Raw genomic sequence first — 27,988 nt, forward strand, 5'->3', positions numbered from 1 at the left:
CATTCTCAGGGCTGGGAACTTTCCCGGGCTACAGCACAGCCATGGGGACAAACTCAAAGCCAAGAACCAGGCAATACTGTTTCTCTATACTGCTCAGCTTGTCCTCTCTTCAGCTTCCCTTCCCTCCCTCCCTTTTTCTTTTGTCTTTTCCATTGTCACTGTGAAAGCAGAATAATTCTTTCAAGCAACACTTCATTTAGGTTAGAGTTACCGGTCCCCAGATAGAAGAGTTGAATGAATCCTACACCAGCCATACTCTCTAAGCTCCTTGCTGGGCAGTTAGTTCCTCTCCAATTTGCATGTGTGTTTCCCTTTGCCCTTGGAGTACATCTCTTCTTCCCCTTTTGGAGGTGCTTATGCCCAAGTTCTTCTCTGGCCTCAGTTCTCTAAGAAATTTCTTATGAACAAGCCCTGGAGCTCCCATTTTTATCGTTGCTGATTAAGAACACCCTTTCTGACACTGCCTTACAGGCTTTGAGAAGATTGTTCAGCTTGCCTCTGCTATCCTCTAGACTTGATTTCAGAAGGATTTTCTGATTAAAGGAGTTACAGTTTGCAGGGACCTAAAAATAGCATTCTCTAAATGTTCAAACTTAAGATCCTCTCTGTTGTCCGAGTCATCCCATTTCTGACTCAGACCAGTCCTAGGGGCTCTCTTGAGCTCTCCACAGCACTGTTTTACCATTTACCAGTAATTCTCTCTCTGGGGTCCTAAACACCACTAAACCCCAAGTGCCCTAGTCTGAGTTGTGTGAATGACCTTGCCATGTATCCCTTTTGCCTTAGGGATGGGAGGGGAAGGCCGAAGGCCCCGGGCACGCAGGCTACCCCATCTCTCTTGTCAGTTCCATGCCCAATTTTCAGCATTTACTTCAGTGTCTGTCTTCATCCACTGTGGTGTCCTTACTGTCCTTTGTGGTCTCCGCTGGTGTGGTTGTGCCTCTGCAGGGTGTGGGGCACAGTAATCCCTGCTTCATAATGACATAATCCTTTGTCTTTCTGAAAACAAATGCAAGGTGATTATCTTCCTCCATTGTTTTAGAGCTCTTTCTTTAGGATATTTCCTATGCCTCAGAAATCAAGAATGAATGTCCTACCTTTTAACTCTAAATAGGTTTTTAGTTAGGTGCTTCCTAAGCTTTTTGGTTCAAGGAATCATTGCTGGCTCTCAGAATTTTTTGTCATCCTTCCTAAGCCCTTACTATGAAGTTAGTAACTGATTAGTTTTTATAAGCTTAGCTGGTTTCTTGTGTTTCTTAGTTGAGTGGCTATGACCTGGGAAGTCTCTGTTCTAGAACTCCTGTAGTAACTTTAGTTTAGACATGAACTAGAGTTTGTTTGTTTTGTGATGCTGGATAGCACAATTCAGGAGTGTTTGAAAATATAGAACAACTGCATTTTATAGAGAGCCTTTGCTAACATCTCTTACATACAAAGGGTATTTCAAACCTGCAAAAGACAATGGGACAGATTTTTCAAGTGGAGCCAGCTGGTGCAGTTGTAGGAAAAGATAATGCAGAGTGTTTTGTTACTCATTCACCAACATCTTCAATTTATAGTCATTCAACAAGGTCTGGCTGTGAGGGTTCAGATCTAATGGACACTGATGTTGATTTTCTCTCGGAGTAAGCCAGGTGTAAAGGAAGTCTTCTGTGTTTCTACAGGGATAATTCTAAGAACAAAAATCAGTAGAGAAAATTGGGGGTGGGGAGTGTGTCTCTTGAATAGGGGTGAGGAGACTAAAATAATGTAGAAACAGGTTAATTTGGAAATTACATTTGAAATTTAATTTTGCTCAGCAGAAATCAGAATGTTCAAGGTACATTCACTGGGGCATGCCGGAAGGAAGAGGACATGGTCTGATGATGTAATGGAATAGGTGAACCTTCTGTTGGTGTTCTGTGAGCAGTAGCCTCAGCTAGGATGCATTTCCATAGCTGAAGTAAGGTGTTGAGGCCAGGGTCCAGCTTCATCATCCCCCATATTCTGCCAATGTACCTTTGGAATTAATAGGTCTTGAAAAATTGCTCTGGCTTCATATTACATTGGGGTTTTACCACTTGGTGAGGTAAATGTTTGTGAGGGGTATGCCATCACTTTCTATAGTTCTGGTTTGTTGTGCTGAGGAATGCTTTCTTGTGACAGAGATCAAGACATTGCTGGTTGTGCTGATGGAAGTTCATGAGAAATGTTAGGCTGTAGACATATAATGGTGTGGGAGGAGTTGCTTTATAAAACCAATCACACTGAAGATCATGGAGGGGACATCTAAATGGAAGACAAAAAGAGAGAATTGTTGGCATAGGGCCCCATTCTCCCCAAAACATGGCAAATGGTTTCATAGTAGCTCAACAATGGGTAGCAGAAGAGTTAACAAATGTGCTCCCATTTGGTGGGAATTAGGAAAAGTCTTTTGAAACTTTCCTGAGCAGCCAGAAGAGCACAGAGAAATGTTTTCTCTCCTACCCAAATATGCTGAGTTATCTTTGCTTCCTATGTTCCACACTGTGGTCTTCATCATGTAGAGGAACTTGGCCCCCAAATACTGCTGCTCTCTTGTGTGAGCTGTAGTAGCAACTCCTGCCTGACCCCTATTTCCCTGTCCTAGGGATACAAGTCATCTTCACTGAAGCATTTTCTGGAAGAACTCAGTGTTTGGGAAGTGAGTCCTTGCAGAAGAGTTGTGTAAGGTAAATTTCATTCAAAAAAATTACACTTAGGGGCTTCTAGTCATCAGATGCTCTGACACACAATGTAGTCAGAATGTGAGCAAAGGGCAGGATCTGAGATGGTTGTTGACAAAGCTGACTGCCCTTTTGGGTACCTGTGCCCAAAGCAATTGCCTCTTGTGTCCTGCATCCTATGTTCTCTGGTCCAGTGGTGTACTAGGACTGGGAAGACCAAGTGAGGAAATTTCTCCAGTGGGCAGTGAAATCTGCAGCCAGGGAGAGTGAGGGGGTGAGGATCTGGCAAGGAGTTATTCTGGTAGTACATCTGGATGGTGTAGTGCCTGTTTCAAAGCAGAGAATGAGCAGAACAGAGTTAGGGGAGCAGAACCACGCAGCCTTTCCATGCAGTAGGGAGTGTCCTTTGGGACAAGGATTTAGCCAGTTTATCTGTCTGGCTATTAGTATCCTTAGCACTCTGAAGAGATCTTTTTAAACAATAGGTGATCAACACAAATTTGCCTGTAGCTTGTCTGCTTGGTAGAGAGCCAAAAAAGGGTAGAGCAAATCCTCCCACAACTCTAGTGAAGCAGTGTAGAGAGAGCTTTCAGGCTGTAGTGCTGTCACTCTGCTACTGTCAATACCTACTAAATTGAGTGCAATTATAATAATTGAAAGTAATCTCTAATCTTTTCCCATGCAGTGCACCTTGTTTATCCAGCTGAATTGGTCTGAGGGATCAGTAAACTGCTTTTTAGCAGAAGCATGCTAGCAGCACAGGTACTTGCGCATCTCTTTCCTGGTACAGCTCAAGCAGGTGACAGGCACTCTAGAGAGGCACTTTTCCTGTGGAAGGCCTTGAGTGCCACCTGCAAGGCAGCAAGGGTGGCTGCGTGCTGTAAAAAGAGGAAACATTTAATTAAAGGCCTAGTGAAAATGACTGCAAATAACTATGATTTAACAGCATGTCCAGCACCTCATCTGCCCACTTAACAAGACTTGTGTGGCCTTGTAAATGCTTGCCCTCTGCTACACTGAGCCAGTCCTGGCCTGCATGGCTGTACAGACTGAAATGCTGCATGGATCAAGTACACCTGCATGGAAAGGTAGGAGAAGTCACTTGCAGCTCTTATTAAAGTTAGCAGGAGCTGTTAATGCTTCTTTTTAAAAAAGAACTAGTGGGTTTGCATGTGAAATAAACAGCATCTGGGATTAGATAAGCAAGCTCTTTGGCTGGTCACAATCCATCTGCAGTTCATAAAGAGGAGCTTTTTACCAAGAGCAATTCAAGCAAAAGAGTAGCTGCCTTTGTAAGTCTTTCTCAAATAGATAACTTTACTTTCATTTGGTTTTTCTTTTGCGTCTTCAAAAAGTGCAGGAAGCAGGAGATTTCTTCTGTTTCTAAAATATCTTTTTGATAGAGGTTCAATAAAACATGAGGCATGGTTTTTCCAGTTGTCTGCTCAGTCCAAATGGTATTACAAGGAAGCAAGTCATGACATCAGGTGGGAAATTCAGTGCTGCAGGTTTCAAGGTCAAACATGCTTGTAGCCCTGTTTCTGAAGGAAACAGCTTCATGGCTTTCACTGCATTTAATAGCTGCAGAAAGGGAGCACAAAAGAAACAGACTCACTGCAGAATACAACATCATTTTTTGCTGGTGTGAAGGCTTTCTAGTAGCTGAAGTATGCTTTAGAAAAGTTTTTAAAAGAACTCCTGAAAGAAAAATGGGCAAACAATGGTAATGAAAGGGATGCTGGTGGTAAGGTCTGTATCCTTTGTTGCTCTTTTAACACAATCTGGCTTTAAGTGCACCAGATTTATTCAGTTGACTTTATGGCTGATTTGTGTGGAGTGCCCTGGTTAATTTTGCTGCTATTCTGTGAACAGGGGACCTCTTTCAATTCTGCTGCTATCTGTTCTGTGAGCAGGGGACCTCTGTGTAAAATGTTTGGGGGATCTCTGATAGCTCCACACTGCATTCACAGCTGCTATGCGATAGCAGAGCAGTGCAAAAAGAGCAACTGCATTGGCTCCCTGATTTCCAGGGGAAAAGGAAAGAGCATATCCTTTGGACTATGGGTCCTCTTAAAGTATGTGGTTGCCTGTATTTTGTTAATTAACTGATGAAAACTTGTAAGACAAACTGTATTAATGAAATCAATGTCTGGAGGTTAGAATCTGGGCAAATGAAAATCCTAAAGTGAGGACTGTGCATGCCAGCAGGGTTAGACACATTGTCTTCAGCTGCTAGTGCATTTTCTAATAGCAATGGTTAGTTAGGAGCAGAGGTTTGAACCTCATGCTGAGTTTTCTGAGTTGGAGCTCAAAAGAGCCAACAAGTTGATCCACGGTTTTGTGTGATGTGTCCTTGTAGCTCACAGAGCCTGACTGTCCAATGGCCATATGAAACCAAACCAAGGCCCAGAAGGTGACAGTGGGTGAATGGAGGTTGATTAAGATGTATGAACTGTTTTAAAGTTAGAGCCACTATTTGCTGAGCAGAATCAAGTTTAGAAGCAATTTAATGATCTGAATTTAGGACTCTCAAAGTGCTAGTGGCTTACATTAAATTTACACTTGATTCTGCTCAGCTCTGGACTTCTCACCCAGTGCAACCCAAAGGGTGCCTCCTCCACACTGCTGCATTACCATGGGTGGCAATTCACCTTCTCTCTTCCCACTAGTCAGAGTCTTCCAGCACTCATCACCAATATCCACATCATGGCACCTTCCATAGTTCTGCTATGGAACCAGTAGTGATCTTTATTAAATATCCTTTCTTCTTGCCCATTCCACGTTTGGGTTTAAATGGGGCAAGGATTCAGCTTACCTTCCTGCAAACCGGATTTTTGTTTCTATTTGTGTAACCCAAATTCCACCTGCAGTAACCATTCTGAGAGCTTTGTCAGCTTGCTCCTGACACCATGAGTACCCCAAGCAGCTAAAGTATAATAGTTAATGTCCTGCAGTGAAGAAAGAGAACACGGTGATTTTCTTACCGATTCCTACTGCTAACTGTGTTTGTGCTGCCACAAAGTGCTTGTCAGAACAAACTCTTGAGTTACTCAAGTAACCATTTTCCTTAATAATAAAATAACGACTATAGTTTGCATTCAGACAGCTGCAAAATTCCTATTTAAACCTTAAAACAAATTTGAAGGGCAGTGCTCAACAAGAAGATGCAACAGAATGCCAATAATTATGGCAAAAGCAGCTGGCATTATTTATGCCAAACACTAACGCAGTTGTGCAGAAGAATCACTTTATGACTCTTTCAGCCACGTACCAGGATACATCCTGAGATGGTTATGGAAACAAGTCCTGTCTGGATGTCAGGATTTTAAGGGCTGGCATCTCTGAGACAGGAGATCCAGAGATCAGGCAGGACTATCTAGAGCTGTAATTCAAATGTAGTGAAGCGTGAGGTGTGTGCGTAGGGACTGAACATAGAGATGGGATTCACAGCTATGCATACCCAGGTCTGCTGGATGCTGACACTGTCCTCAAGCTGGAGTGGAACAGATTAGTCTTTCCTTAGGGATGCAGCCCAGGATATATTAGTGGTCAGAACTGTGAGGAGGGAATGCCCAACACGCCTGGTTTGCAGAACCCTGAATCCTTGTTTATGGAATCACAGAATCAACCAGGTTGGAAGAGACCTCCAAGATCATCAAGTCCAAACGATCACCCAACCCTATCTAATCAACTAGACCATGGCACTAAATGCCTCCTCCAGTCTTTTCTTAAACAGCTCCAGGGATGTCAACACCACCACCTCCCTGGTCAGCCCATTCCAATGGGCAGTCTCTCTTTCTGTGAAGAACTTCTTTCTGTGATCAAGCCTAAACTTAGGCACGGTTAGTGTCATTCCTTTAGTGCTGTGTAACCTCTGTGCGTGTGAGCTGTTGGACTGAGCTCACCAGAGGGAGGGTTCTTGGAACAACCAGTCCTAAAGAAAATGCCACCTTGTTTAAATAAGTGGAACAATAGAACATGTTAGGTTAACCCAGCTCAGGTCACAGTGCATCACTTTCCATTTAACAAATGTGATTTCTGCCTTGAGGAAAGAATTGGCTCCTTGCCTGCTATTTGAGACCCTGCTGTAGGCAAGCGAGTGCTTTAGTCTCCAAGTTAGCTGAAAGACAGAGGACACCTAGCCAAAAGTAACAGCTACAGAGATCCATGCTACTGTAGTGTCATGAGAGCTCTTTGTTTTGCACATTGTTCTGGTTACACAGATTTCTCAGTGTAACAACTGAAATAAAAAGTTGTGGTCCTGAGCTATCCTGCATTTGGAAAATATGGCAGGGTGACCTCACTGACATGCCAGTGAATTGTCCTGACATAGTCACATTTCATTTCACTTCAGGCCCTGCCTAGCATTCCATTCCAGGCTGCTTTGACCAAAGCTGGACCTTTGCAGAAACTGCAGGACAGAAAGTAAACTCATTAGCATCATGCCCAAGTATTATTTATTGCTTGTGGAACCCACCTTTTGGCTGCCTCAGTTGTCTAGAAACTATCCCAGGATTCATGACGCTTTTTTTTTTTAATATTTGAGTTTAAAACCAATTCTGCATTAAAGCATTCCTAGCAAAAGCTGCCTGCAACAATAACTTCTTAACCCAAGCCTGCAATTTTCATTTGTATCAGCTAAGCCTAGACTTAGAAGATATATGAAGTGGGGCTTGTTGCTAAATCAAGGGCACAGGATTTTTACAATCCCAGTCATAAGTACCAGACTGTGAAACTCAGATACCTGTGACAGCTGGGCGCCACTGTCCCCCTTTTGTCATCAAATCCACATTTGGGATGTACCTGATTCCCCTGCTTGGAACAGGCTCCCAGACATGCACCAACAGCCATCTGTGTCATTCCTGGAAATGCTCTGACCACTCCTGTCCATGCCAAGAATGAAATCTCTGGCTTACACAGCTTCTAGAAGGTCTTTTGTAGGAGCATGCTTCTGTTTCTTTGCCAGCAACACATTTTATTGCTAGCTGTCTGTGTGATGGGCTGTGCAGGAACACCAAGACAGCTTTATTCAAAGGCAGGCTTTTGGCTAGTTCTGACACAGGGTCGCTGCCAGGATCTGGAGGTTTGTAGGCCCTTGGCTTGTGGTGCTTAGAGTGGCAGATGACCCCCAGCAGCCTCACAGCCACAGTCATGTCTTTACAAGATTTTCAGCTGCATGTTGGACATTAGGTGAGGGCTTTTAGGGAAGCTGAAAATAGCGTGTGATTCAAAAAGGTTTGGATGCACAGACTTGCCCTCTTCTGATGTTTTGCAAACAACAGAAGGAAAAGCTAAAAGCAGTTTTGAAAAAGTGTATTTCCATTGGACCTTTATGTGGTTTACCTCATATTGTAAAGTGTCAGAGAGCTTCCAAATTCTTTCAGCATTCAGTTTCTTCCATGTGTATCCTGTATGAGCTGCTAAAAACCACAGAAATGTCTGGAATACAAAAAACAAACAAAACAAAACCAAATCCAAACAACCAAAACCAACCAACCAACCAAAAGGTCAAAATCCCCCAAACCTGTAGAACACAGGGCCTTTTGACATCATTTCTGCACACTGCCTCAGCAGTAGATAGTCACTTTTAGAAACAAGATAGGCTTTGCACTGAAGCAATCAACCATCGCCTAGTGGTAAGAGACTTACTTGGGCTGTGCATCCAGACAAGGTCTTCAGGTCTGAAGCATGGTGGTGTTTTATCCTGGAGCAGAAGTTTAGATGAGGATACATATGTGAGGCAGTTTTGCAGAACTCCAAAAAATGCCTAAAGGGAGAGTGATAGACGGAATTATTCTGCTGCTGCCACTGAGCAGAAGGGAGGTGTGGTGCGAATTTGATAGGATTGGAAATTGCAATCCACTTGCATGCAACAGCCAGATGCAGAGCCACAGCTGGGTGGCTGAGGTCAGTGGTTAAAGATTACAGGAACAGAGGTGAGTTTGGTAAACCTGTGAACAAGTAGGCTGCAGCAGAACGGATGAGTGATTACAAACTCGTGGCAAAGACTTTGGTGCTGGAGAAAGAAAGGAAAGGACACCTTACAGAGACAAGAACGAGACAGGAGTGAGCACCGGAACGAAGAAGTGAACGGGACTTGAGGAGAGCATGGAGGCTGCTACAGAAGGTCTGGGGAACTGAGCTGTGAGTGTTCTGTGGTGGAAGATGGATCTCAGCTAGCAGAAAGCTGTATCGATAGGGGTGTCAGAGGAGCTGCTTACACAGGAGTGAGCAGGGAGAGCTCTTGGTGTGGTTTGATCCGAGTTTTTGTTTTGCTCTGTTCTCCTAGAAAGTAGCTGGGTTGGTTTTCTGCAAGGCAGTCAATAATTTATCTTTCCTATGACTTGCAGTTTTCAACTGATGGGAGTAGCCCAGTGCAGTTGGATCCGTATGTTGTCATTGGGTTTTGGGTATGTTGTCTACACCCTCTGAAGATCAGAGATCTGGAAGGAGCATATTGACTGCCATTTTGTACAGCTCCCATTTAGATCCTCCTGCCAGAAGTGGTACATTGCAATTAGATTTCCAGAACTGGAAATCCTTTACCCTGTACTGCTAGAGGTTGAAATTACCTCCCAACATAAAACTGCCAGACCAGCTCAGTTGGAAAGTAAGTGAAGCTGTATTTACAAACAAAGCTACAATCTAAATATGAAATGGAATGAATATGTTCAAAATATACAATATTTACATATATGTACAATTTATAAACAGCACAAGAACCAGAGGGCTACTAGTCACTTCCCCGCTCCCTGCTCCCTTCCCAACCCCCTACATGGGACAAGAGAAAGAGCAGAGAGCTGCTGTTAGTTACTTAACCACAACAACAACACAGTCAACGTCAGCAAAGCCAGCAGAAGCCATAAGTTAGTATCTGCCAGAGTGAGGAAGCCAAAAAGAAAGTTTATACAAACCAACTTTGTTAGTAGTCCGTCCAATGGGATTATTTAGAACGTATCATTATTTTCCCTTTTACACCCAATGGCAATTTATTTGCATTCTATCACTTTCTGTTCAAGATCTGTGGAAAATTTTCAAGGTACAGCCTGAAACTACTACAAGCTGCCTTTGGGAATCCTTTGTTGCAGAGGTTTCTCTCAGAAGTTCCTTGTATTTTGGGCAGTGTGGGAAAGGTAAGGATAGCAACTGAAGAGAAAGTTGCAAAACAGCAGTTAGGCAAGATGCTGCTTGTTCTGCAGTTCAGTGCACCCTTGCAGGATTGTTCTTATTGGCTGCACTAGTTAGTGCACACAAGCTGACAAAGAATCTGGGAATGCTGTCTTCAAGGATACCCTCTTCAGGACTCCATGAGTCACACTGGTAACTGCTTACCCAAGAACCCTTCAGACCAGCAATGGCTGCAGCAGCTCAAAGTTAAAGGATTCATTTTCATGGGATGAAATTTGTCCCTTGACAGAAGATTGACACAATCCCTGCTGACCTGCTTTGTGCTTGGCTTCCCCAGGGGTGATTTCACTCATGGGGTTCAGTCTTCCTTCAAACACAGTCACCTTCTGGCAGCACATTACTGGGTAGCAGCCTTTGTACCTGCTCAGCTGTGTGCAGGGCACTTAACACAGCTCCATTTAGCTGCATCATGGGTGCTTGTGAAGGTTCTAGAACGCAGTGCTGTCCATTAATTCAAGACATATGAAGGCTAAAGGTTACATGGGATGACAAGAATTTTTTAGTCCATTTATATCAGCTAAACTGAGTTTATTCTTGTTTGAAGCTTTGTGTTAAATATTAAACAACAGGTAGAACAGAATTTGACACCAAAATATTCTTAATGTTTCTCTAATGTGTTTTTGTCCTTTTCCCAGTAGTACAGCTCTGTCAATATAGTCCTACAGTTGAAAGAGCTTTAAAAAGAGCTTGAGAGTTCTGAAGAGATAAATAGCCTGTAAAGCTTCACAGCAGCTCCCTGATCCTTTTAGGAATTTATTCTCCCTGTTGCAGGAAGTAGGAAAGTATTTCTGAATTACAGCCACAGGCATGGCCTTACCAGTATTTGATGGACATTTGTTCTGGGCAGTAGGACACGGGTGGTCTCAAGCTATGTAGCAAAGATGACGAGTTAAACCCCAGATGGTTGGAAAAAATGTGTAAAATGTGTGTTCCTGACTTCAGGGCTTGTTTGCTGGCTCCCTTGGACATGAGTGAGGTGCAGCACCAGCTTGCTGAGTTTGCTAGTGATGGTGGCACTGGCCATGTGTTCTGGACTGGGAGAGTGTGAGAAGCAGCTCCTGACTCTGTGCCAGGCTGTGAGCATGAACAGGCAGACACATGTCTCCATATCTTCCATCTTCATGCTCTCCTCACCCTGGGGTGAGAAGGATTGCTCCATGGCCTCGTTAACCTGACTCCTATCATCACAGACTGTCTGAGCCCACACAATTTGTCTTGCACCACTTCAGCAAACCTCCTCTCTCAAACAGACACTCATACTGCTCACTCCTGGTATTTCTTAGCTTTATAACCTAGGTTTGCCACAAATGGGGAACTCCAGCTCCCCTCAGCTGCCCAGCTTTCCCCTTTGTGAAACGAGGGGTCTGGGGGAGTCGTGAGCCAACTGATTAAAGCTACTCACACCCTGTACATTTTCCTGCCTCCACTGGCTGTCATGCTTCAAAAATCTCTTTGAAGAGATGTGTTTTTCTGTTTCTAGAACCCATGACATCAGATGCCATTCCTAAAATACACTGCTCTGCAAGGCAAGGTTTGTAATTAGACCAGCTGGTATCACTGAGGGAAAACAGGCGAGGTCTCAGAATCATAGTGCTCCAGTCAGGGTCTTCAGACACTGTAGGCAGGTCTAGCAAGGACAGCAGATCTCCAGCAGGGGTGGAGAAGTTTGATTCTTTTCAAGTACCCACTGCCTCACACTTTCTGTGAGACTGCTTTAAAAAGGGAGGTGAAATCACTCTTGCTTTGGATATGACAAAATCAGAGTGTAAAAAGTGATAACTGGTTTCCTTGATCTGATCTGGGTGCTACTAATTCTGTGGGGAGAGACAGGTAAGTACTTGGCTTGAGTGATTTTAAAGTACACCAGGGTGACTAACTCTGCTCCTGCTGAAGATGACAGTGTACTGTGCCATGTTTCCTGAGGCTGGAACTCTCTTTGCAACTGTTTCATACCTGCAGAAATCCCTTGTTGCAGGTGGTGAGAGGTGTGAAGACTGTAGCTGCTTTCACAGCCAAGGGAACTGATGTTTTGATATGCCTGCAGCCTGTGATAAAACAGCTGCTGACAGTGGAAGGGGAGGAGGTGATCACAAAGACAATAAACTAACCTCTCTCACTGCCCTGGAAGTGCAAAGGAGAATACCTTTATCTAAGCCATAAACCCAATGACATAGTTATGGGGTCATTAAACATTAAGCAAGTTAAAGTGTGGTTTTGAGTTGTGTCCTGTATGGAGACATCTGAAAAGTCAGTGTGTAAAGAAATGCTGCTGGAGCTTTGACATTGCTTAGGGAACATAAGTTTTCATTCACAGTCCTTTAATTAGTAAATATTAATTTTAATTAATGAGTTAATAAAATAAATAAAGTAATCCTTTAATAAACAGTGCTTTAAAGTAGTCTCACAGCTTAAGTCCTCTGACTGTATTTAAAAGCTTAGTAACAAAAAGGACAACGTTTGGCCCTCTACCCTGAAACTGCTGTGTGAAGAATCCTCCCCATGCTGTCATGCTTACCCCTCCCCCGGCTTTTAAGTGTAGGGTTAACTCTGCTGGGGATGTAAACACATTGTAGGGCTGGATGTAGAGTTTGAGGTGCTACCTCTTCATTAACAGTGGAAGAGGATCAGAACCAGTTGTAGATACACAGACGAGCATTAGGAAAAGACTCCAGAGTGGTGGGGGAAGAAGGCAGCAGGTGTAGGAAGATTACAACCTTCCCCCCCAGTGACCACTAACACTGTCTGGTCATTTAGACTTCACAGAATGATGCTGTTGTGACAAATGGAGGTGAGAGGTTTCTTGCACTGGAGGAAGAGGACATCTTCTTCCAGCCAGCCAACAGCACAGCTGTCGAGCTTGGGCAGAAAGTGCTTCTTCCACGTGCTGACATGAGTCCAAACAGCAGCCTCCCTGCATGCAATTGTCCTTGTGCACCTTAGAACACCTGAGGGCTTTGGGCTGCTGCTTTCTTTAAATTCTAATAATTATATTTAACTTTGAGGTAGGCTACAATAACTATGATTAAAGCAATTGTTCTGCTCTGCTGGAGTGATTTCTAATCATGGCCTAGCACAATGCTGTGAGATTTGAAATGCAGATATGCAGGAGGGAAGAGATGTTCTCTCCGTAACTTTTTTATTTCTATTGGAATAACCCAAAAAACCTCTTTATGAAATTCCAAGCTGTTTCATCTCTCATAAATATTGGATCTCACTGGTATGTGAGTACCCATGTGGGTAGTTTAGGGTTTGGTACTCTTAATCAGGAATTAGGAGTAAAGCATTAGTAAATTAGCTGTTTGCTGCAGAGCTATCCTCCTCGTCTCCCCCTTTCCCTTGCTGTTAACAGCCTTCAATCTCTCTGGATTTTTTTGTTGGTTCTTTCCTTTTGTGCTGGGATGTGAGCACACTTCCGTGGCACATTGCAAGCCTTTTCTGATCAAGTGTTTTCTTGAGAAGCTAGTGATTGATTCAAATATTGCCTCCAATGTTTCTGAACAAAGTTGTCACAGCTCTTACAGTGGAAGGCTGTGTCCCCATGGCCCTGCACTGCTGATACTCACCAGGCACCATGGTGCTGTTACCTCAGAGCTCTCATTGGCAGTTCCAGGGTGGCTTCTATCAGTGACATTTTCATTGACTGTCAGTATGGTTGTTGGAAGCAAGCTGTCTATGTTTGCTTTAGGTCGTACATCCAGTTTCTCTCACATTAAATGGAACTAAATTAAATGTTGTATATCAAGGTGATAGAAACTGAGGTATTTTGCAGAATTCTACTTAATTTAGAAGTGGTACTGAGCTTGTTCAGTCAGGTTTTTGATCTGCCTCTACAAAGTACTCAGACCAGATGTCCTGTTTCTTACCTGCTATAATCCTGAACTGTCCATGTTTGTCTTCACGGTGACAGCCCTAAAAAGTGTAAAAGGGTCTTTGGCAGAGGTATGGGGCAAAGTGTTTGGAGGGCAATAGCTAAAATGATGGACCAAATGGTACTGGCAGTTGCCATGTTGGTTTGGTTTGGGACCTGTTCCTTGTTTAGTTGGTGGGAGGGAGAATAAGCCATGTGTGGCAGTGGTAACAGCTTCAAGGGCCTGTGTTCATGCAAAAAGCAGTGCCAGTAGAAGGAAGATGGGTATGAGGTCATGCAGAGACGTGGCTGAGGCCTTTAAGAGCTGCTGACACTGCTGAGGCAGGTTAGTGGTACCCTCAAACACTGCTCATTCTTGGAAAAAAACAAACAACCCATTCATGATCAGCTTAGCTGATGATGCTGGTGTGGGTTTAAGTTTGCAAAATGTGGGTTTGGGGGTTGATTTAAAATGTGTTGGGCTTTCCAAGGAGCTCAGGAAAGCACTACACTGAGCACAGGTCAGCCAGCCAAGGCACTGTGGGTAACTGTAACCACCCAGACTACTTGCATCACTTGGGCTGGAGGAGAAGCTGCATGCTTCAGCATGAGCACAAAATGGACAACCAAGAGTAATGCTGCAGAGAGCAGAGAACAAATTCTGCTCCAAGGAATTCTGATACATGATGAAGTTCATGTTCTGATTGAGTTCAGTAGATGCAAGGTGGTAGCCTACAAAAGAAGCTTTCTTTTGATTCGTATGTCACCACGTGTGCTGGATTTGGTTAATGCTGCTGTGGCTCCTCACGTTTTCCATGCACACTCAGTGAGTAATTCATGGTGCACTTCAGGGTGTGGCCATCTCTAGAGCAGAGTTTTGAATAAATTTAGTTTAAAGCAAGCAGTGAGAAAGGTGCAGTAGCGTGGAAGGAAAGTTTATTTTAACGTGAAACGACTACAAACTGTATTCCTACACCTACAGAAGAACTAAGAGCTAGCTGTCTTTGGACAGCTTTGGAAGAACTAGTTGCCTTTGGAAATGTTTGTCTCTATCTGCAGGCACCTCAGCAGTGTTCTGCAGGCGCATGTTGCCATCTAGTGTTGATCTCCTTCCTCTTCATGGCACCTGGGGCTTCTGTAGCTGCAGCAGATTCCAGACAGACACTTGTGTAGAATTGCTGGCAAACCAGTAATGCACCGAGAGTGCAAAGCAACATCACTGCTGCCAGCTGTCAAGAACACATGGCACCATTTCCAAGAGCAAATGAAGATCAAGTTCAATGATTTGCACTCCCGTATTCAGAATTGATGGCAATATAAATTTACTCTCCAGAGGGAAATAGTTTGTTAAAGTCAATGTCCAGTTCTTCTTTCAGCATTGCAAGAAGTGGCAAACCCCCAAGGTAGTGTTCTTTCTATGGCTGTGGTATTAACTCTTCAGTGCTTCTCTCTGTTTCTCTTCGTGCTTACCCCTGCCTTGTCAGAAAAGGGGGAAACCCTTTGGATTTCATGTGCACAGACTTCAGGCTGAGCAGCAGTTCAGCCCTTGTCTGCTTTCCAATGATAGTGCCTGGAAGGCCTCACTTAGAGGCTGGTATTCCCTAAGCACAGACGTGGCCACATTTTCAGTCCCTGTGAGCCACAGATTGAGAATTTTCTGTGGCAAAGTGTGGCAAGATGCAGCACTCTGTGTGCTGGAAGCTCCTGGTGCTTTTCTTCACATAGTCAGGGATTTGGATAAACTTTCAGTCTTCGTGTTCATTGCTGCTGATTAATGGACGAAGTTTTGGCCTGGGACTCTTTTTTTTTTTTTTTTTTTTAAATAAAGATGTCGATTCCTGAAAAGGAAAGGGAAATTCTCGGATCCTGAGGACCAGAAAAACTTCCTTCATGTGAACGCAGTTGCGCTGCCCAAAGAAATGTCAGGCACATCAACAGTGTGAAAATACCTCAGACACTGTAACAAACCCAGCTGTGAAGCTGGGGGGAAGCTAACATCTGCTCAAGGGAGAATGGTAGCTAAATAAATGGCTCTGATAATAGCTGAGCAGCTAAGAAAAGTCTTCATAACACTGTGGCCAGAGGAATGGCTGAGAGTGTCAGGGGACTGGGTAGGTTGGCTCAGTAGAATGGAAATCGTAGCAGCTTGTTAACAAAGTATCAGGCTCCTTTGACTCCATTTTCATAGGAAGGTGAACTCAGCTAAATGGCAAAAAGCAAAGCCCTTGAAATGTGGCTCCCCATGGCCTGTCCGTGTCTCTGTGTTGACAACTGTAAGGTAGGCTTAGGGAGCCAAACTGAGCCTGTCTGATTTGTGTGCTATAAAACTGCTGCATAGGTGCTTTGTGCAGTGCTTGAGAGGCTCACACTGGTCAAGGAAGGGTTAACAAGAGCTAGATGAGAGTGAAACTCACAAATCAACTCTTCCCTCTTACAGTTTGGCTACTCTCTGCTCCTAGTCTGTTCTGTAATTTTAGAGCAATGCTAGATGCAGCTGACAAAAACAGTCCAACTGTTTGCTGTTTGCAGCTGGTTGTGCTTCTTTTCTGAGGTACATCTGTACTGGTTTTGACTGGTGTGTTGTCTGTGGCACCAGCATTGCCTGCAAACACTGAGGACTTTTGTTTTGGAAAACTAACACAGGATGGAAGGGAGGAAGAAAAATATTTGCTGTGGCAAATGGTGGGTTTGCTGTGCTGTGCCTCTCTCTGAGCACTGGTTTCTGATCTCCTGTGCAACACAGGTGTAATGTCCATGATGCCCCCACCGCCCAACAGGCGTTCCAGCCATGGGTCTCCAAAGGTCCCAGTGACCATCCTCACCAGAAATGATGAGTTGTTTTGCTGTGGTGGATAGAAACATCCAGTGCTTGCTCGCTTCAGACTTGTGACATCTCTGATGTGTAAAATGTGTTTCTTCCTGCTGGATTTATCTCTCAGGGACCATGAGATGGGTTTTAATGCTCTTTTGCAGGGTAAACAGAGCCAGCTCAGATCTGTGCTGCTCTTGAGCTTCAGTGGAAGTGAGGCTGTGGAATACCAAACAGGAATTTTCTCTCTTTCTGGTGATTACCTTGTGCAGTACAAAAATAAATGTTCACCTTGTGTCTTCTGTAGGAATCCCAAGTTAATCAGCCAATACACAATGCAATGAGTTGATTTCCAGGTTCTAAAACCCATGCATTTTCTGCTGTCATGCCTTAGAGCTACACTTAGGCTGAGAATGCAAATATGAAAGCAGGTGTAATGCCTGCCCTAAAGAGCAAGCAAAAGCAACCTGTTAACCTGGGTCTGACTTTTCCTTTCAGTCTTTTATCCTCTACAGCATTAAACTACTCATAGCTGTCACCTCTTTGCAGTATGACAAGAAGAACATTGTGAAGGTGATAAACTGGTGACGTGTTTAGAGCAATTTCTCAGGGTGAACATTTCAGTAAAGGGAACAAGCAAGCCAGCATAAATGTCCTGTCAGCGTTTCACTGATCTGACACCTTCTGGACTAGATTACAGAAGACAACATATGGTCTTCACCTGCAATCTAAATTCTGAGCCTTACCCTAAGAGGCATTTTTCCTCTGAGCTTGCCAGCCTGTGAGCTTGCCAGCTTCAACTTGGGCAGGACAGCAGCAGTGTTGTACACAACAGTGATGATTGGGTTGGATGGCTTCATGCTTGCATGCAGCTGCAGCAACATGGTTGTGTCACAGGGAAGGAACCAGAAGAGACTGTTCTGAGACAAAGAGTAAGAGTGAGGTAGACAGAAGCACATTTTCTGGTAGGTGCTGCACTGGTTGAATGGAAGAGGATTAGTAGGGTGACCTATTTTGATCCTCTGCTGCATGCCAGATCAAAAAGTCCATGTGTCAATAACATTGTTCAAACTGCTCTGTGTTGATCAAATAACAAAGGCTGTTTCTCCACTGAAGTATTTAATTCTATTTCAAGGACAGTGTCCTTCCTGACCATGGCTGAGTGTCTGTGACCCATCCTGGCACCACAGAAGTTGTGGCTGTAGGCTGTTCTGCAGCCAGAGCAGCCCTCTACATGGCTGGCTGCTCAACCCTCCTGCTTTAAACAGGGAAAAAAAAAAAAAAAAAGAAAAAAAAAGAGGCAAGAATGAAAAGGAACAAATCTCTCTGAAGTGCTGCCCCTTCCTGAAGTCCTCACAATTGGAACTTTTGTGATTGCACACAGTGTGTGAGCCCTTTTCCCATGTCAGATGGGACCTATCCAACAATCTGATCTTGTTCACAGCATCTCTGTAGTAATCTTCAGCTCCTTCCAGCCTGTTTTGTGTGGGTACAATGCACACCTCAAAGCACCAGCTTGAACTGTGATTGCTTTTCAGACTAGATGAGTGTTCTCTCAAGAAAGGTGTGGTTGGCAGAAGGTAAGCAAAACAACATCAGTGGCTGTCTGCTAGACTCTTACAGGGGTCCTTTATTCACAGCAAGACCTATGGACTTTTCACATCCTCTCTGCTTTGTGGCTGGAAGTAACAAATGTGTAGGTGTGTGACTAAACTAACACAACACTAAGCAAAGCATCCAAGCCATTGCTCTTCGAAATCCCCTCAATGTCAAATGCCTGCACAGCTGCTGTACTGCTAAGTCTCCATTGCAGACTCTGAAAGATGCAGCTGCCTGGACAGTAGCTCTGCAAGCCAGCATGGTCTGAGGAGGGTGTCAGAAGCCTACTTAGCTCTCCTAAAGTCTGCCACATAGGAAGGAGACTTCTGGCCAAAGAAAATATGAAGAGGAGAGGGAACAGAATAGCTCCATACTGGCTTCAACTCAGACAGGCAACTGCTGAGCAGCACTCCCCATCTCAAACAGCCTGGACACTGCCCTTGCTGAATCAGAAGCAGCATTTGTTGACTTCTTTTTCAGAAGAAGTTGGGAAATTGTTCCATATCAACTCTGCCAGCTGTTCTGGTTTTCAGCTTGGGATGGGGGGAAGTTTTCAAGGATGATCCTTGCCCGAAAGAACAATCTGTGAAATCAATTGGTTGCTGCAGGATTGATTATACACCTTTGGGATGATCAGGATTTCAGGTAGGGAAAAAAAGAAAGGATCAGACACTTCTGCAAGGCTAAGTATCTTGCAGAATTTCAGATGCCCCTGGCAAGAGTACATCTGTAGTGCCTCAACTCCCAGACTGTGAGCATAGCACTGCCTTCTACGTGTGGCAGAATTACAGACAAATGACTGTTCCTGAGCTATACACTGAGAACTGAAGTGCTGAGCACTGCTGAGGCAGTGCCAGGGGCATGCTGGGAGGTTGATGCTTTATGTAAATGTTGAAAAATTCCCTAAGCTGGGTGCAATTTCCAGCTTCATCAGCATAAACTGGAGCATTTTCTTGGAGGCAGTGGCAAGGGTGAAATGAGAAACTCATCTTCCATGTATGAAAAACTCTGCATAGTTTTTCTTAGTCTTCCTTCTTGGTCTGAGGAAATTCTCTTCTTACTTCAGGAATTTTTCTCCTCTTTCTGGCTTCCTTCTGGCTTCTTTTTTCTGGTCAAACAAGCATGACTCCAGTTGGAGAAATCTGAAGGAGTTTCTAAATCTCTGCTGGGGGGGTTCATGTTGTTCTTCACTCTGCAGTGAAGCTGCAGAGACCCACCAGGGCTGGAAAGAACTTCTGGAGGTTTCTACTTCAAAACTTTGCTCAAAACAGGTTCAATCCCACAACCTCTCTGGGCCACTGTTTGACCACTGTGACAGTAATTTTTGTTTTTCTAATGGAATTTTCCAAACTTCCAGCTTGTGATTATTGCCCTCCCCTGCTCACAGTGTAACTGAAGAGTCTCATAACACTGCGGAGTCTTCTCCACAGCCTCCCATCAGGCAGCTGAAGACAGCGACAAGGTCTCCCTAAGCCTTCTCCTCTTAAGGCTGGACAAATCAGGCTCATGTCAGAGCAGGACTCTCCCTCTGTTGTGGGTTATAATTAAGGGATGCTGAAAGTGCTGACTGAACACTAGCAAGCTGTTGGCTTCTGAGTGAGCCTGAAGGTGAGAAACCTCACATTGCTCCAGTGATCTCTGTGGGCAGCTCTATCAGAACCCTGCCTTCTTGGAGTGAACAGAAATTTCCCATTGCTTCCAGACTGTTTCCATTCAATGCCAATGAAAGTTGCTAGAATTTTGGTGCTGAGTTTGATGGGTCTAGGATGAAATATTCATGCTGCAGAGAGCTAATCTGAATGTGTTTGTTTTGGAGATTTCTGAAGGGCTACCAAAGGACAGCTTGAACTGCTGTGGACCTGTACAGAGAACTGAATAAAATGTAACAGCAGCACAATGGGAGTGGAGAAAAAAAATGGAGAGAGGAAAAATGTGCAGGTTCTCAGGAACTCACCAGATAACTGAAGAAGAAGGGTGAAGGACTCCAGGCCCCTCAGCCTCCTGGGAGCCTGCACAGTGCCTAGCTCTTCTGCTCCAGCTTTTTCAATTCATGTGTCCTTCCTGTCAGTGCTTTAGAATCAGTTTACATGCCACAGGATCAAACACCAACATTTCTCATTCAACACCACCAATGTAACTCTGCAGCTCATCAGCTCTGCAGTTGTTAGATGCAAATACAGGGCAAGAACGACTTTTGTTCTTGGATTCCCTGCTCAGGTGGAGCTTACGCATTTGTGTGCCTTTAGTCAGTGCAATACTGTTGGTGTGTACAAGCACAAGTCTTCTGTACCTGGGACAGGTGATTATATACACCTGTGGCTGGCTTTCTCAGTCATCTGGTGGCAGCTGCTGGATTGCCAATACATGTCAACTCACTTGTAATTACTGCTCTTAAAAATTACAGTCCTCAGAAGAAAGCTCACAGAACTGCACTGTTGTTTTACTTGCCTTTGTGTTACCCTGGGTGACATCTGGGCATGTTTGTATTAGGATCATGGAATCACAGACCCACAGAATGGTAGGACTTGGAAGGGACCTCTGGAGATCATTCAGTCCAAGCCCTCTGTCAGAGCAGGATCATGCAGGGCAGGCCCCACAGATCCAGGGCAGCCCTCTGTCACAGCAGGAACACATCCAGGTGGGTTCTGAAAGTCTCTGGAGAAGGAGACTCCACAACCTCTCTGTTGTGGACAGCCTGTGCTCTGTTGTGGACAGCCTGTGCTCTGTTGTGGACAGTCTGTGCTCTGTTGGTTCGTGTCCACTGCCCCTCATCCTATGACAGGGCACCACTGAAAAGACACCAGCCTCTTCACCTTGACACCCAATTTAACTTAGTTAAAACTAAGCTGACTGTTCCTTGTTTCCTATGCCTTGCCCTTAATGCCACGGAACTGGTTCCCTAGGTCACTCACTCCACTGGGAGAGGGTATTAGTTAGCAGAAGTGGATCCATGATCGCTCTTGTGCGAGTATCCCTGTGCTGGTGCTTCTCCCAAATGTGTTCTTAAGTCAGTTCCAGACTCTAAACTGTTGCAAATAATCAAAGGGCAGAAAGTCTCTGATATGAGTGTTCACAGGGAAAAAAATAAATGAAAATACTAGAAGTGCCCATGCTGCTGTGGTTTGCAGGCACTGCAGCAGTGAGCCAAAAGGGTTGGTGTGAAGCGGGCATGGTGTTACTCAGCTGAAGCACCAACATGGATCTTCAGAAGCAGCCCCTCAGCTCACAGCTGTTTAGTGCTCATTTGCATCAGGATGCCAGGGTAGATCTTTGTCAAATTGTGCAGATTTGAGTTGTGCGCAGTTTGGTATGGACAATGCTCATTTGTTCTGGTGTGTTGCTGATTATTCATTCTTCTCACAGAAGTGAATGGTTTGGGCAATTCTTGGCTGTTTCCAGTTAGTTTGGCTGCCAAATCATTATTATGTAATGGGAAGTAGAGGGAAGCCAAAAAAACTTTGGAAATTGCAAATTTTGTTTGGTCAAGACACAAAACCCACTAGCTGTGCATAGCTGATCTGAGTGAACTTCTGTCTAGAGAAGATGCAGGAGCCCTGGGAGAGCAGGTGAGGAAGGGCTGCCCAAGCTGGCAGGCAGCAGTGGGTCAGTCACTACAGAATGAGTGCAGAAAGGAGTGGGAAGCTGCATTCCTTAGGGCTGTGTCAGTCTGGGGGTTGTATAAAGGGAACTCTGGAGTTTGTGCAAGGGAAGGAATGTCATCAGGGCTGGCTCATCTCCACAGGAGAGAGCACAGCAGGGATAGGCCCTTCAAAATCAAGGCACATTCTGTGCCTCATTCTCAACATGCTAATTTCTGAGAAATGAATGGCTCAAGTACTTGGGAAGAAAGTTTCTCTTCCCCTTGTTGGCCTTTGCAGGGTTGTAACTCCTGTGTGCAGAGCTGGACCTGCAGGTGCAGGCCTGTGTGTGTGTGTGTACAGCAACACAGCCATCGGCAGAGCCACGGAGAAGCAGCAGCAAGGATCCCAGCATTTGGCTTTGATCCTGTGTTCTGCTGGTGGCCATGAGTCAGCATGAGGTGACTTAAAATTGTCTGGCCTCTCTCATCTGTCCTGTCACAAAGCTGGGGTTTTTCCCTTCCAGAAACACCTGCCGATAAATGCTGATTGCCCTCACCCAAGGCATCTGCCGCTCCTTGCGGTGGTGTTGGTTCACTTCTACCTTCTGTTTCTCCTCTCTGCTTGACATGCTGTGGGGACTGAGTTGCTTTATGCTTGGTGTGCTCTTAAGGTGGTGCAGCAGGTCATAAATGCTAATCCTCTCCCACTGTGGGAAGGGAGATCCCCAGGGAGGTGGGGAGGTGGGAAGAGCTTCAATCTACATCTGTTTCTGTGCCTTGCAGTGGTTTCACTAAAAACCAGGTGTCAGAAGTAGTATTAAAAATTACTGACATTCAAGGGTTGGGTTTTCTTCTTTTCTTGGGTTTTCCAAGTATGCAAGATAAAAGTGTAACAACCACTTGGACAGTGTTGTAACAATGACCAGGAGGAAAAAAAGAATCAGCCTTCTTGTCTGAAATAGACGTGAACAATGCAGGTTTCAGGAAGATGAATTTTGGGTTTTTTAATGCCTAAAGGAAAGATTTCTTTAAATAACAAGGTGATGCCTTTGTCTCAGTGTCCAGGTGGAATTGTTGCTGTTGCCTGCAGGACATAGACATACACTGGCCCTACACCTGAGATAAGTGGTCTTCTATCTTGGACCATCTCTGCTGTTCTCATTCCCTCAGGTGCCCATGAGGAGGTGAGCAGCCCTGTGAGCAGCCCTGATGGCAGCTGCACTTTAAGCAAGTCAGCAGTTCTGCACAGCCCTCTTCACCAAGTGGGTTTAACTGCAAACGTTCTGTTGTTGTGTTTTTCATTCTTTTTCCCATGACAGTTATTTAGTGCTAGGGATTTGGGAGGGCAGTGATTTGTCAGTAATTTCTTCCCTAGCAGAACAGCAAGTTCCTCCGCACATTCTGCATTGCTCCTCTCTCTGTATGTCCAGTGTACTGGCCAGGGAAGGGGGTTTTGATGTTCTTTTGTGGCTATTTCACTTGTGGTTTCTTTAGAAACGTGCGTTGCACTCTTGTGGGAGCAGCAGACAAGTCATCTGGTATTCTCCCAGGAAGAAACAAAGATTCCTGTTCTCCTCATAAGAGGAAAAATGCTTCACCAAGACCTATGTGCAAAGCACCTGCCCAAAATCTCTTCACATCAGCAGCCTTCTCTTAAATCTGTGATACTGTAATTCCTAGACTTCCAATCACTCACTCTTAGGAGCTGTGCTCTGCATGCAGGGCTCAACTGCCCAGCACTAAGAGTTGTCTTCAGAAGAATCTTTTTCAGTGCAAAAGTGAAACCTCCACCTACAAAGTCAAAATCCCCATATCTCTCAGCGGTGAAGGGCAGGGATTTGCAGTGATTTAGATGAACTGTTAATGGCTTTTAATAAAACAAGGTGAATAACCAAGCCAAAATGATGAGGGACACTGCACTGAGCCAGCTTTGAATGACATGTGTTTTACCAGTCCAGTGGTGTGTAGCTTGGCTTTCTCAGCTGGCTTATTTCAAGGCCAAAAGTGAGAAAAAAAAGCCCCAAAGCCAATTTTATTCTTGGTGTAATAAAAGATAATTGACTTTGGTGAACTATATTGATTCCAAGATAGCAAAGTTTAGACCAGAGTCTTGCCTCAGCAGACAAGTTTGTTCTCTGATACTGTTTATTTGAGTGCAAAGAAAATGCTCCTAAACTTGTATTTGTTCTTTAAAAAGAAGCAGCGTTGGGGATATGAAGTATCCAATACAATTTATTTGCCTTCTCCATGATGGCACACATGGTTAACAGCGTAGCTGCAAATCCCAGACACAAAAGCTGCTAATATGGGTAGAGGCCACTTCATGTTTGTTCTTTCAGCTCATTTCTTGAGGTGAGACCCAGCTGGGAAAGTACTTGTTAAGAGCAGAAGGTCTGTTAGGATCACAGACAAACACTTGGACAAGGACCCAGAGTTCTCCTGACCTTTTACCAAAGGCAGATTTGGGACTTCTGTGTTCTGCCCATCACCAAGCAGCAGCCAAAATGGGAGAACATCTGTGTTTGTTTTTCTTGCCAATCTTCAGTGTAACTGCAGCAGCTAAGAGGGAAATCTTCTCAAATTGTGACTTTATCAGACTCTGTATCTCTAGAGAATTTTGCTTTCCATTCCCCATAAATCAATTTATAGTGATATCTCTTGCAGATGGTCTACCAGCAACCAAATAATCAGAGCAGCTATCCATAGAGCAAGCATTCAGGCTCCAGGATGTAATGTGCAGTGTTGTTCGCTGGGCACTCAAGCACTGGAACCACTGGTGTGGTTTATGGGTGCATAACCTTATGGGAGAAATCCTCACACAAGTATTGTGAGGGCTGCAATACTTTATGTGCTGCAGTTAGCAGCCTGGGTATACCTTCTGTGCTCTCATGCTGCTATGCCTCTCCAGGTGAGCTGTACCATCAGGCTGTCACGTTTGGAAGAACACAGGCTAAATTTCAAAATCAAACAGCTGGGAACAGAAAGCTCGGTTAGAAGAAACAGAAATATGAGACCAGAGGCAACTGCCTTTGCCCAGCAATCTGTCCTGGAAACTCCACATTTCTGTAATATTCAGCTCACTCCATGCAGGAAGGCCTCCAGCCCTGTTTTCTGATAAGGCTGTGGGAGGTAGAGACCACACTGGAGTGATTCATTGATCAGTCCAGAATGGCTCACAAAGGGAGGGTGAGTTCCAGCTTCTGCAGCTCAGTGTGGAGTGCGTGGTTTGTAAGATGTCCAGGGCACTCTGCCAGGGTAAGGGTTAAGATCAGCATTAGAGAACTAAATAAAATAATTCCTTCTTGAACTGAATAAATGCCTCGAGGTAAAACTGTGAATGCCTGAGTCAGTGTGGCACACAGGGTTGGTGTAACTTCATTGTTCCTTTGCCAGAAGAAGGTGGAGTTGCAGACAGGTGCCTACTGAAAATGAGAGTAAAGGATGTGATCTGCTTGTAAATCCTCACAGGCTATGAAGAGAGGATGAGAGTTAGTATCTGCATGAGGCTATGTTAGATATTTAGTGTGCTGATAGTCAGGCAAAGATTAGGGGTGCAGAAGGCAGTGTGAAGAGTGCTGTTCACTGTGGGATTAAGCAGAGTTAAGCCCGGGCTGGTATTCCAGGGGACAGTGATGTGTCTCCATTATGGTGGCTGCTGCTCAAATTAATTGTGTCACAGAAAGACTTTGGGTTAGATAGGTGCTGACAAACCAGCAGCTTACATGAACCCTTTATGCAGTGCTCTGGGATGTGGCAACCAGCTTGTTGCCTTCTTCTTCCTCTTAGCTTTCCATGGCACTGGTAATGATATGTGCCTGGAGGGAAAGGCTGCCTCACCTTTGATAGGATCCCAGTGAGGCAGCTGGGCATACCGGGTACAAACCTGGCTGTTGCAGTGTCCTACCCCAGTGAGGCAGCTGGTGGGGCTGGTTGGACTTCATGATCTTGGAGGTCTCTTCCAACCTGGTTGATTCTGTGATACCAGGTACAAACCTGGCTGTTGCAGTGTCCTGGCAACAAGGTGCCTTCAGCATTTAAAGACAGTTATGCCCATGCTTTGCTTCTCTTCTGCTAATACATGTTTGGATCAGCAAATGTTGAGTTGCCCATGGAAACACATCCAGGCTGAACTCAACAGCTGTTTTGTCACACAGCTGGCCAGATACCTAAGAATGTCTGCTAGAAAAGTGCTTGCAGAGCACCAGATGCATTGCATAACCCAAATGCTTCTACCATAAAGGGACTGTTTCAGCACAGCTAAGAAAGGTCTTGTGTGTGTCTGTGTGTGTGTAGGAAGGGATAGGGAAGGAAGGTCACAGGTGCTTGTGGGAATTTGATGCAAGATTACTGAGACAAATGAAGTTTTGGCTCACTTTAGAGTGCTGAGGGATTTGGGAATGTCAAGCAAAAGTACCTTGACACTTAGAATGCTGTGATGCAGCTTACCCCCTGCCAGAAAAAGAACCAGTAAAGCACTTCTGAGTGATGCTGACTGCTGGTGGGGATTTTGGGGAAAATAAGGTTCATCACTACTCAGCTCTTGTCATCCTGACATGAGTGAGTAATTAAGTTGCTGTGGCCCTTTTAGCGGTGTGAGCTGTGCACAAGAGATTCAAAGCCCAAAATCCTGTTTCCTGACTAATCCTATAAGATGCAGTGGGTTGAGCAGATGATCTAATAAGAGAACATAACTGCAGTCAACTCACTCTTCTACAGAAATCAATAATGAAAGCCCACTGAAATAAAGAGAAAGAAACTCATTTATGAAGCAATAATAAAATAAAATAGCTGAAGTGGAAAGTTGCCTATTGGAGACACAGATCTTATAAGCAATTGTCTTAAGTACAAAGTGTGTCCACTGTGCTACACACACACATAGCATTGCTGAGTTCCTTAGGTCTGCTCCCTCTAATAACCATGGAGGCAGGAGGTGGTCTAGGAAGGTGGCTTCATGCAGCACATAATTCAGAAATTTTGGGTGCAGAATCCTTTATAAGTGGAAATGCACCTGAGAGACACCTTCTCTGGCCAAGGAAGCTTGTAAACCAAATTGCTGCCATATATACACCAGTAAAAACTGCCTTCTTAGAAGGAAAAAGAAGGCAGACAGAACTCAGAGCTTGGGGCAGTCAGTTGTTTCTCTGTAGCTGTGTTACACACAGTGGAGTGTTTCCACCTTTCTGTAGCAAAAAGCAACACCTGACATACTGTGTGTGTTGTGGAATTGACTGAACACATTTGTGCCACTCTGCAAAAAACTGCAACCAGCAGTCACCCCTTTTCATAAAACTTTCAACAACCCTTCTCTTTCCTCTGCAGTCAAAACATCCCTTCTCTTCCACCTTCTCCTTGCTCCAGGACTTAAAATTCTCCATGCCTTCTCCAGATCATCTTCTCTCACACTCCTCCCAGCCCCTCTGACCCCCTAATGCAGTTCCAAGCTGACACAAAAAGGGGAGTTAAATACAAACCTCAGGTCTTTTTCGACTGCAGCTTCTTCACCTTCTGCTTTGGCAGCAGCATGATGGTGCTCTCTAGCAGCTGGCAGTTTACCATACTGCAGCTCTACAAGATAAATCAGAGGCTGGTGCTACTTAACAGCTGGGTTTGAGATGTTGGAGATTAATTGCCCTGGAAGGAAGTTCAGCTGGTGTCACAAGACTGCCTGTACCAAACCAGCCTAAGGCAGCAGGAACTCAGCAACTTGCTAGTAAAAAATGTAACTTGGGAAATTTTCTGTTGGCTGAAAAGACTGCAGATTTTACAGGGAAGTTTGCACCTGCAGTCACACTTCTCTGTGGTGCATTGCAACTTCTATTTCCCTTCCACAAACCTGCAGGAGTCTGCCTCTGTGCCCTCAAGTGCTCCTGAAGGCAAGGAAAATCAAGCAGTAAGGAACCTCCTTTTCTGAGTGGTGAGATCTGAGCTAAATATCAGAGCCTTTTCTCATATGAAACTCAGTTTGGGCCACATATCAAGTGAGGAACAGTGGCAGGATGAAAACATCTTGATTAATTCTCACTTAAAATCAATTTGACAGTAAGCTTGTAATCTTCTGACTCCTCACACTATGCATATTGAATATCCCTCGTGGTGTATTTTGCTGTTCATTGCCTGAAAATCCACTGCTTAGCAGCAGATCAATGTGCTAGGGAACAGCAATGTTGGTGTTTCAGGAGGTGGGTAACTACAGATTCTTCTTCTGAGAGGTTTCTCCTGAACCCTCACTTGCTACATGCCTACAAGGTGGAACAGTTTCCCATCTGGATTCTGGTTTCTCT

The 27,988-nt window shown here is 44.6% G+C and overlaps 1 pseudogene; it reads right to left on the reverse strand.

Moving 5' to 3' along the window:
- Nucleotides 1–1,593: 1,593 nt before the first annotated feature.
- LOC128970105 (prostatic acid phosphatase-like) lies at nucleotides 1,594–22,336 on the reverse strand (annotated as a pseudogene).
- Between the last annotated feature and the right edge of the window lie 5,652 nt (nucleotides 22,337–27,988).

The sequence above is a fragment of the Indicator indicator genome, chromosome 11 (assembly GCF_027791375.1).
Source record: "Indicator indicator isolate 239-I01 chromosome 11, UM_Iind_1.1, whole genome shotgun sequence".
NCBI lineage: Eukaryota > Metazoa > Chordata > Aves > Piciformes > Indicatoridae > Indicator > Indicator indicator.